The sequence below is a fragment of the Xyrauchen texanus genome, chromosome 34 (genome assembly GCF_025860055.1).
Source record: "Xyrauchen texanus isolate HMW12.3.18 chromosome 34, RBS_HiC_50CHRs, whole genome shotgun sequence".
In the NCBI taxonomy this organism is placed as follows: domain Eukaryota; kingdom Metazoa; phylum Chordata; class Actinopteri; order Cypriniformes; family Catostomidae; genus Xyrauchen; species Xyrauchen texanus.
In genome coordinates, this window is record NC_068309.1 from 20,196,435 (window position 1) to 20,207,265 (window position 10,831).

Genomic DNA, 10,831 nt, shown 5'->3' on the forward strand with positions numbered 1-10,831 from the left:
AAACATATAATTTACCACAATTGTAAGGTGCTGGAAAAGCTTGAAAATGCACCTTGAAAATGCTTGAAAAGTGCTTGAATTTGACTTTGGAAAAGATGTAAGAACCCTGTATATTACATTAATACTTTTAAAGTTACTCAAGTTATTAATCTAAAAGTAGTGCATGGTTTTCTCGTTTCCTTGTTATTGTTGTTAGATTAATAAACTTTATATGTTGTAGCCTGCTAAACAGTGCTCAATTTGGTTACAAGTCAACATGAATTACACTTCAAGTCCAACATTTGATATGTCCAACAACATATACGTTCACTTTCATCCATACCGACTACGTTTACATAAATGCGTCAAGACGGACATTGGCATGAGGCATGGACACATTTCTGGAAAATGTGCACAATCTCACACCGAACACAGACTCAGTTGAATATAAAGAGGCTGGCATGTCTTAACGTCATCTGGTAGCTCAAATTGATAATGTGCTATAGTGTTGCGCTGATCAGATGTTATTGATGACGAGTTCAAATCTCCTTCCTCTGCAAGTTTTTTAAAATATTGCATATTTCTGCCTTCTGACAGGAGCATACAAATCTGCCACCGTTGATTAACATATGGTGTAAAAAGAAGTTCACTAGTTAACATGAAAACCAGTTGAACCATAACACTGTCTCACCAGTCAGCACAACACTGTCTCCACACATTCACAAGTGCTCACATTTGAAGTGTGCCGCTCAAGCAAACTATATATTTATATAATTAAATTGCAGCTTTTGCAGTAAAATAATCTCACTAGGACATAACAGGATTTTAATTTGTGTGCTGAATGTTTACATAATGATATTCTTACATCAGATGGTATTGGTTCTTGGTATATGAGCATTTTTATGAGTACAAGTATGAATAAATGAACGTGGTATCGGACCCGATTCTGATACCAATAGCGGTCTCAGGACATCCCTACTTTTTTGTCCTTTCAAGAGCATGGAAGCCCCTGGTTCCCATCCACTTTGACTGTATGGAAGGGGTCAGCTCAGAAATTCTGTTAAATATCTCCTTTGGATCTCCTAATTTAAAAACAAAAAACAAGCCGGCATCAACCACCATACAGTATGCTAAAAACATGTCTTATACCTTTGAAATAAAATATTTCTTATTTCTTGTTAATTTGTATGGAAATAAATTTTGTGGCAGGCACATTTGTAAACAGCCTGGAGATATCATTAGGAGACAGACAGAATGAGGGTTGGTGTGTTCTGTAATTGAAAGATAGTGCCCCAGCTGCAGTAGAGCCAGCTCTGTTCACCATGCAATGATGCTGATTCAAGTAATGGGGTTAGATTATAGCAGGTAGACCAAAATATAATGATTAATTTCCTCTTTGTGTTTCTCATGATCATAATAATGAGTAAGAAAATTTTGCATTGTTGCACAAAAATCAATATGTGTCCGTTGTGGTACCCACAGTGTGAACTTTCAAATGATTCCTTAACTCAGTTAGCTGCCATGATATAAATAGGTCAGCCAGCATCCCACGCCTGCATTCACATCCACTGTATAATAAAGCCATTTCACCCAGCATGAAATAAAAGACCATTTTCAAGTTCAGTGATTGGGTTCATAAACTCTCTCTGCCTAAAACACACACACAAACACACACACTGCATGAATACCAAAGGATGTGTGGCAGGGCAGTTTAAACCCTCCTTTGAATCAGTGACTTGCGTCACATCATAATGATGTCACAGCCCGCATATTTAAGGCCAGTACATGTCACCGGGAATGCGTCACGGTCTGGGAGCTAACATTTCCTGTTCCCTCTCGAGAGGTCTCTCCTATTGCGTAAGAAGCTTACGCTATGGGAAAACTCCGTTTCTCGAGAAATATTGAAGTCTTTATGTAAAACGCATTGCAGCTGCACAGCAGACAGCAATGAGCGAGGCAGCTCGGTCATTGGCTGTGCTGCGGCAACTTGCTCGAACCAATGACGGGGCGACTCTGAACGCGCAACCAATGAGCGCGCTTCGCACTCGCGCGCTCAGAGCCCGCCAAGATGGGCGTGGCTAAGGCTATATATTAGGCGCCCGGTCATGAGAGTTCTTTAGATTTAATCTCCTTCAGCAAAGACCTTCTCTTCGCTGGATCCTCCGGATTATTGGAGTCTTTTCGCCCGCCGTCGACAAGCCTACAGCAGGACTGCTACGAGGACGCCGGCGCCTTCAGCCGCCTTCAAAGCCTTCTGCTACGCCATCCGGCGCGCATCATCTTGATATCCTTTAACTAAGCTACTTTGCAAGTGTTCGCCTCTGCGACGCTTTTTTGTCATTTAGTAAAAGAGCAAATTCGAGGCGTTGTTTCAAATGCCTTCGACCTGCGCCTCGTGCAGAGGCCCTCTTCCTGACAGGGACCGTCACATTTTCTGCGCTCGCTGCCTGGGACCTGACCACGCAGAAGCTGCTCTCACTCGAGGTGGATGCCCCGAATGTGACTCACTGGGCCTCTCTGAGCTGCGCGCTCGCTTTGCCGCCTTCGCCGCGAACGAGCCTGCTACCACCGTGCTGCCTTCCCCTCTGTTCGAGCCGCGCAAGAAAAAGCGCCGCTCACGGAGGCCACCAGAGCACGCGGACTTCAGTGACGTCACGCAGGGCCAGTCCCCGCGTGCTTCACCACCACCCGAGGAATCCCTGCCGCCCGAGGAATCCCTGCCTGCTTCAATTCAAGCAGGCAGACCAGCACCCCTCCGAAGCGAAGGGTCTCGTCTCGTTCGGCGTGTCAGGGGACGACGGTGAAAAGGATGACAGCCTTTTCACAAAAAGAGTCATTTTCTGCCTGTGTCACTAAGGGGTCACGTGTCCACACTAAAGTGCGCATTCCCACATATCAATACTGTCCAAACAGTGCCGAATACTTCCCCAGCTCAAGCTGGACGCCCCATAAATGTGGATCGTGTGCCTATTGTCATGTATGCACCACTACACACAAGCACTGTTCCCACAGTTATAAACACTTCCCCAGTAAAAGCGGGAAATACTATAAAGGTAGCGCGCGTGCCTGCTGTCATGCATGCACCCCTACACACAAACACTGTATGCATGCCCAAAAACCCCCTGCCGCGAGCGGGAGGCTTTATGAAAATGGCGCGCGTGCCTACTATGGTATATGCACCCCCACCCATAAGCGCTGCCCATACAGTTTCAAACAGTTCTCTGGCTCATGCCGCGAGCATAGAAACTCCCCGCTAAGAACGGGAAGCTTTATGAAAGTGGCGCGCGTGCCTATTACAATGTATGCACCCCCACCCGTAAACACTATCTATAAAGTTTCAAACATTTCTCCAGCTCATGCTGCGAGCATTACGGAGATAGCGCACGTGCCTGTAATCTCACACGCACCCCTGCACTCGGCACTCAACAAAGCTGCTCAGCGCGCTCCCGCGCCTCTGAGAGCTGTAAGCTCAGTGTTAGCACAAGGCAATTCGCCGGCAGGGCCTATACGTCACTGCGACACGCCCCCAGCCAGCATTCAGCCCATATCTGTGCGAGCAAAAGCCTGGGAAAAAAATCCCTGACATGCCGAAATGGGTTTTGAACATAATAAAACACGGTTACTCGCTTCAATTCGCTCGCAGACCACCCCGCTTTTCAGCGGTGGTCGAGACGAAAGTGAGGAAAGATGTTTCACATGTTCTACGCACCGAGGTGCTCAAACTGATAGAGAAGGGCGCTATAGAAACTGTTCCTCCCTCTATGAGCGAGGCGGGTTTTTACAGCCGCTACTTTCTCGTCCCGAAAAAGGACGGTGGCCTCCGCCCCATCCTAGATCTCAGACATCTGAACAAAGCTTTAATGATTCGCTCGTTCAGAATGTTAACGACCAAACATATCCTCGCGCAAGTTCACCCAGGGGATTGGTTTCTATCAGTGGATTTGAAAGACGCTTACTTTCACATTCCGATAGCGCCTCATCACAGGCCATTTCTGAGATTCGCTTTCGAGGGACAGTCATACCAGTACACAGTACTACCATTCGGCCTATCATTGGCCCCCCCGTACATTCACGAAATGTATGGACGCAGCACTTTCCCCCCTGAGACAGCGGGGAGTGCGAATACTGAATTACCTCGACGATTGGCTAATCCTAGCACAATCAGAGAGTCAGTTAACGACGCACAGATCTTGGATTATAGGCCATCTAGAATGCCTGGGTCTGAGAATCAATTTTGCAAAGAGCGTGCTATCCCCCAGCCAGAATATCTCTTTTCTGGGAATAGTGCTAGACTCAGTTCAGATGACGGCGCACCTCTCATCAGAGCGCGCGCTCGCTATTCGGCGCCTTGCAACATCATTCAGAGCGGGCGCGCGCCCCCGTCAAACGATTTCAAAGGATGCTCGGTCTCATGGCCTCGGCATCAGCTGTACTCCAGCTAGGATTGTTGCACGTGCGTCCTCTCCAACGCAGGCTCAAGAGCCGTGTCCCCACTCATGCGTGGCGCTCGGGCCACTTTTTAATCAGAGCGAATCACGGCTGTATAAAAGCCCTGATGCCCTGGAAGGCCGTCGACTGGTATCAAACCGGCGTGAGTCTGGGCGTGAACACACAAAGAAAAATTATCACGACAGATGCCTTCAAAATAGGATGGGGGGGCCCTTTACGAGGGCAGGCCTGTCTCCGGTTTTTGGTCAAACCCGGAAAAGCGCCTACATATAAACTGTCTGGAAATGAAAGCGGTCGCCTTGGCTCTCAGAGCCCTGCTTCCGTACCTGAAAAATGAACACGTCCTGGTCCGAACGGACAACATGACGGTAGTATCGTATATAAATCGCCAGGGTGGACTCAGGTCGAGCTCCCTGCACTCTATGACACCTTAAACAGCTCTCGCTCAAAACTGCACTCTTGCTGGCACTCGCCTCAGTCAATAGAGTGGGCGACCTGCACGCGCTGTCATCAAGTGTTGCTTGCTTGGAATTTGGACCTAACGACTGCAGAGTTGTCCTTAGGCCAAAGCACGGGTATATTCCTAAAGTGCTCTCCACACCCTTCAGAGTACAGGTGATATCTCTGGCAGCGCTATCGTCTCCAACAGACGAAAGCGACGCTAATTTACTCTGCCCGGTCAGGGCGCTCAGAGTATACTTGGAACGTTCTGCCTCGTTCAGACAGACGGAACAATTATTCGTATGCTTTGGCGGCCGCACTAAAGGTCTCGCAGTTTCAAAGCAAAGAATATCGCGCTGGATAGTAGATGCTATAGCGCTGGCTTATGAAGCCAAGGGCCTTCAATGCCCCTTAGGCGTCAGAGCTCACTCTACGAGGAGCATGGCCTCCTCGTGGGCGTGATCGAGTGGGATACCCATTGAGGATATTTGTGCGGCGGCAGGCTGGGCCTCGCCTTCGACATTTATCAGGTTTTATAACCTACAGGTCCCCTCATTTTATTCCAACATTCTATCAGCCTGACTGTAGTATGGACTGGAGTATGTATATGCTGAGCATTATCTCCTCCCTTATAAGGTCCGTCTCTGACTGACTTAGAGGTTTTTTTATGCATATCAGTAAATAGAAAAATCAGTACATAAGATATGTGCTTGTGTTTTTACAATGAGCGCCCCACCATGGGCCACCTTGGGGCAAAGGCGCTCTATATTATCCCATTATATAGCTCGCCGTTGGCCGGCTCGTTGAATAATCACTTTGCTTTAAGGCTCAGGCATCTGCCTCTGGCTTTATAGAGCGAAGTCAGCATGCACGGTGTTTTGCATGGTGTTCTCATAGCGTAAGTTACTTACGCAATAGGAGAGACCTCTCGAGAGGGAACGACTCGGTTACTAACGTAACCTCGGTTCCCTGAGAGGAGGGAACGAGTATTGCGTAAGCTGCCGTGCTTGTGCTTGGTCAGTCCCTTCAGTCGATTGAACCTAAAGAACTCTCATGACGGGGCGCCTAATATATAGCCTCAGCCACGCCCATCTTGGCGGGCTCTGAGCGCTGGCCGAGCGCGCTCATTGGTTGCGCGTTCAGAGTCGCCCCGTCATTGGTTCGAGCAAGTTGCCGCAGCACAGCCAATGACCGAGCTGCCTCGCTCATTGCTGTCTGCTGTGCAGCTGCAATGCGTTTTACATAAAGACTTCAATATTTCTCGAGAAACTGAGTTTTCCCATAGCGTAAGCTACTTCGCAATACTCGTTCCCTCCTCTCAGGGAACCGAGGTTACGTTTGTAACCGAGTCGTTTTACGTCTCCTGAGACTGGGATTCGGAGACTTCCCTGCACTTCATAGCACGTTAACTACTGCCTGCTTACTCCCAGGAATGTTTTATGGGTGTTTTTAACCAAGCGTTAATGTCTTGAGCCCGTAGCAGGGATTCGCTGTTTATGCTTTGTGTTTTAGATAGCCGCTGCCCGTGGGTTTTTCACGCTTGCTGTTGACCCTAACCATGGTAAAAAAAAATCATGGTTTTTCTGTTGTTAAATGTATTGTCTTCTCTGTAGGCACCCTTTTATGGCTGGCGGCTTGTTCCTGTTGCCGGGGCAACAAGGCTAAAACTCTGGTTGCCCTATGCAAGTGCTGCTGTTTTGTTCCGATTTCATGTTTGTTTCTATTGCACGTTTTGTTTTCTTTGATTTTTGTGGCGGTTGTGCTTCCATCTGAAAGGAATAAATATTTAATGACAATAAAATGCAATGTAATCTCTTCAGTAATCAAAATTCTTTTAGAATGTAACTGTATTCCACCCATTATTTAAATTGTAACCGTAGTGGAATACAGTTACTTATATTTTGTATTTTATGTAATTCCGTTACTCCCCAACCCTGGTCCTCTGGTACATAGGCATGCACCGCTGAACATGTGCACACAATGTCAATTTCAGGCAGAAAAGCGTTATTGTCTGCGGCCCACAGTCACCTTTTTGTTATTTGTCATTCTACCAAACGGGTGCCATTTCCACTTTGCAATTTTCAAAAAAAAAAAAAATTTAAAAACTTACAACTTGAAAGATATGTTAATCCTTCAAAAAAACATATTTTCCCACCTCAGGCAGAAAATCCTTATTAATATTATCCTTTTTATTCAGGCATGGGAGCCTTTCTCGTACCACCCAGTTACGGACAATATGTACGCCATTTAGAGTAGTAAAACAAGAAATAGATTTTTTAAATCTAATGTTTTCCTGATAGTAAAATGTCCCTTTTTTGGAAACCATCAATAAAAAGTCTGTAATTTTAATATTTTTATTTTTATTTTTAGATTTTTAATCTTGAAATATGAATTCAACATTTAAATGGCCTCATTGTTTGTACTGAAAAAACAAATTAACTTAAAAAATACAAATAATGTACATGTATCTGATTAGTCCACACAACAAGAACATCATTCAACATTCATTTATGTAAAATGTTATTTCCTTTCCATAAAATATTTTAAAAATGACCCCGTTTCGGGGTGGTAACTGATGTGGCGGGGTGGTTCACTGTGACAGGGTGGTATGGACAAAGTGTTTTTCTAAATGATCTGCTGGTTTTAACCTTTATAAAACTGGGGGAGGGGAAAATTAAAATTGGAGATGTAATGGAAAACTTTGGTCATGCTCTGAATACCTGAAAAGAGCATCATAATGGTGAATGGGAGTATCGCATCCACACATCCCTCTAAACTACAAAAAAAGCTGCTCAAAGAATACCCAAAGAGGTTGGATGAACATTTAATGGAAAAATATATTATTTGAGAACATTGCTGTTACATTCAGAAATGGGGATGCAAACTTTAGAACCAATTATATTTAGAAAATTTTACAATAAAATTATTAACAAACAATTTTGTCCTTGTAATAATCATCATATATGTCACAATACTTTTTGCATTCAACTGTATAAAGGAAGTTGTACAGTAAATAAAACAAGATAAATGATGAGTGACTGAAAGAGATAGTGAGTGACTGAGTGAAAGATATAGTGAGTGATGAGTGAGTGAGTGAGTGAGTGAGTGAGTGAAAGATATAGTGAGTGAGCAAGTAGTGACTGAAAGAGATAGTGAGTGAAAGATATAGTGAGTGATGAGTGAGTGAGTGAGTGAATGAAAGATATAGTGAGTGATGAGTGAGTGAAAGATATAGTGAGTGATGAGTGACTGAAAGATATAGTGAGTGATGAGTGAGTGAAAGATATAGTGAGTGATGAGTGAGTGAAAGATATAGTGAGTGATGAGTGAGTGAAAGATATAGTGAGTGAGTCAGTGAAAGATATAGTGAGTGATGAGTGAGTGAAAGATATAGTGAGTGATGAGTGAGTGAAAGATATAGTGAGTGAGTGAGTGAAAGATATAGTGAGTGATGAGTGAGTGAGTGAGTGAAAGAGATAGTAAGTGATGATTGAGTGAAAGATATAGTGAGAGAGTGAGTGACTGAAAGATATAGTAAGTGATGAGTGTGTGAGTGAGTGAGTGAACCAAACAGGGTTAAGTTAACAGAAAATAAATTGCTTAGCCTATATTAGAATCCTTGATTTCACACATTCTCACATTCAAACGGAAAGCAGAATCACCACATCACATCCCTTACCACCACGTCACAATAAAACATGTGACGGGGTGGTAAATTTCATCCCAAAATGGCTGCAGATCTCACATGTGGTCAAGTTCCTCACATAGCATAAATGCATTCAATCTGAAATATAATTTTCTTTGCATTAATAATGTAAATATTTTAATAAAAAACAGTTTTCCCTATCTATTTTGCATGACGGGGTGGTTGGTTTAAGCTTGACAGACTCTGCCTAACATGAAAAAGCAACAAATAAACAAAGTAAAAGAATGTCAGTACTTGCCTGCTTTTGTTCTTGGTGGCTACAAGGCTCAAATTTTGTCATTTCCACTTTGTGATGTCATTTAAAGCAATGGTACATTATTTATAGATAAAACAAGTTAGTGTGACGGGATGGCAAGTCAAACTGAGGGACGCACACAAATCATAAAATAATTACAAAAAAATAAGGTTTATTTTGAATAAATATATCTCATATATACAGGGACACACATAAAATCCTGAAAAAAATACATGTTTGAAAAAATTATAAAACTTATGTGGTGATATTTTAGATGACAATGTCATGTTGGTCAACACGAACATGTGAAATTGGCTATGTACTAATGAAAAATGATTAAAAATAGTATGTTACTCTTTAAGAATAGTATTTTTTATCATATATCATTTTAACAAGAACACTTGATTTAATAACTTTAAGCTTTGGAAACACACTTTGGGACATTTTTTGTGCCTTATGCATCTTATCAAACGTTGGGGACACAAATGGCACCCGTCTCATAGAATGACTTGTGTAGTGCTGTCACTTAGATCTTGTGAGATATCTCTGCACACTCATTTCAGTGATATCTTTCAGGTAGAAGGAATATTTTCTCCATTCCATTAATTAAAAAACAAACAAAAAAATCGCTTGCTGCACCGTTTAAAGGAATATTCCAAGTTAAATGCAAGGTACGTGCTGTAAACGTGTGGTGTGTTTTTATTTATTCAAAGGAAAGGTGTGCACAAATATATTTTACTACTCCCTGAAAAATATTAATAAAATAACTGTCCTGAGATATCACACATGTCTCTTTGAAAACTCTAGGCTAGACTGTAGAAGGAAAACGCCGTCTACAGTTGCTGCTGTTTTTGACAACCGTTCTGCTTTTAATAAAACTAATTTGGTATTTTTTGGAGTGCGGGATTTTGGGGAAAATGTGTCATGGCTAATCCAACGGGTCAATTTGAAGAAATTCTAGGTAGGCTAAACTCGTTTACAGCACCTTTTTAACCTCAGTCGACAGCATTTGTGGTATAATGTTGCTCACTACTAATTCTTTTGACTCGTCTGTCCTTTTTCTTTCAAATGGAGGTTACAGTGAGGCACTCACAGTGGAAGTGAATGGGGCCAATTTTTGGAGGCTTTAAAGGTGAAAACGTGAAGCTTAATTTTATAAAAGCACTTACATTTATTCTGTATTATAAAAAAAAAAATTGCGCTGTAAAGTTGTTTAAAACATAATTTTAGGGTTTGTTGACATTGCATCGTCATGGCAACGAAGTTGTTAAATTGTCCATAACTTTACACCAAAAAGGTTAGAACGTGACTGTATCACACTAAAATCATGTTAACACACATAGTTGTCCATTTGTGGCGATACTTTTATAATGGTGAGTACTTTAATGTTTAAGGATTGGCCCCAATAACTTCTATTATTCAACATTCAATATAATATTCAACATTGTGCCAAAAATGCTGTCGCTTGAGCTTAACTTGTATTGAACCTGCAATATTCCTTTAAGTAAATTAATTAAAAGAATGAAGGATAAAACAATCTTCTGTTTTTATAAAAGCCACAGCATAAAGACCAAAAGGTACCCTGCTCATGTACATCAGACATCACACACTCACAGATGCACATGTAACACTCACCAGCTTAATTGAATTTGGGAACATTTTGCAAACATCTTCAACAATTGATTAAACTACTTGCAAATTTGTTCTTACGTTAATCCCTTATTATATATTGTAACAAATAATAAATGGTTGCTACAGCCACTAATTAGCTTGGCAAAATGTTTATCTAGCTATTAACTTGAGCATGATTTTGCCATAATGCATGTCTTGGATGTTCATAATAGGTAGAAATATATTCATTAGAATTCTGATACAGATGCCCCTTTCCACGGCATTAGTTTGTCAAGAAAACTACAAAGAAACTGAACAGAAAAGGTACGTTTCCTCTACAGAACTTCATTTCTCATCACAAATGACTGAATAAAGTTTGATTCAACAGCGCCCTCTACTGTGTACCACAT

General features: G+C 42.4%; 1 protein-coding gene across 1 annotated transcript in view; it reads left to right on the plus strand.

Annotated features, from left to right (window-relative positions):
* anapc13 (anaphase promoting complex subunit 13) overlaps window positions 1-10,831 on the plus strand; it is a 34,333-nt gene that overhangs the window by 9,879 nt on the left and 13,623 nt on the right. The window lies entirely within an intron of this gene.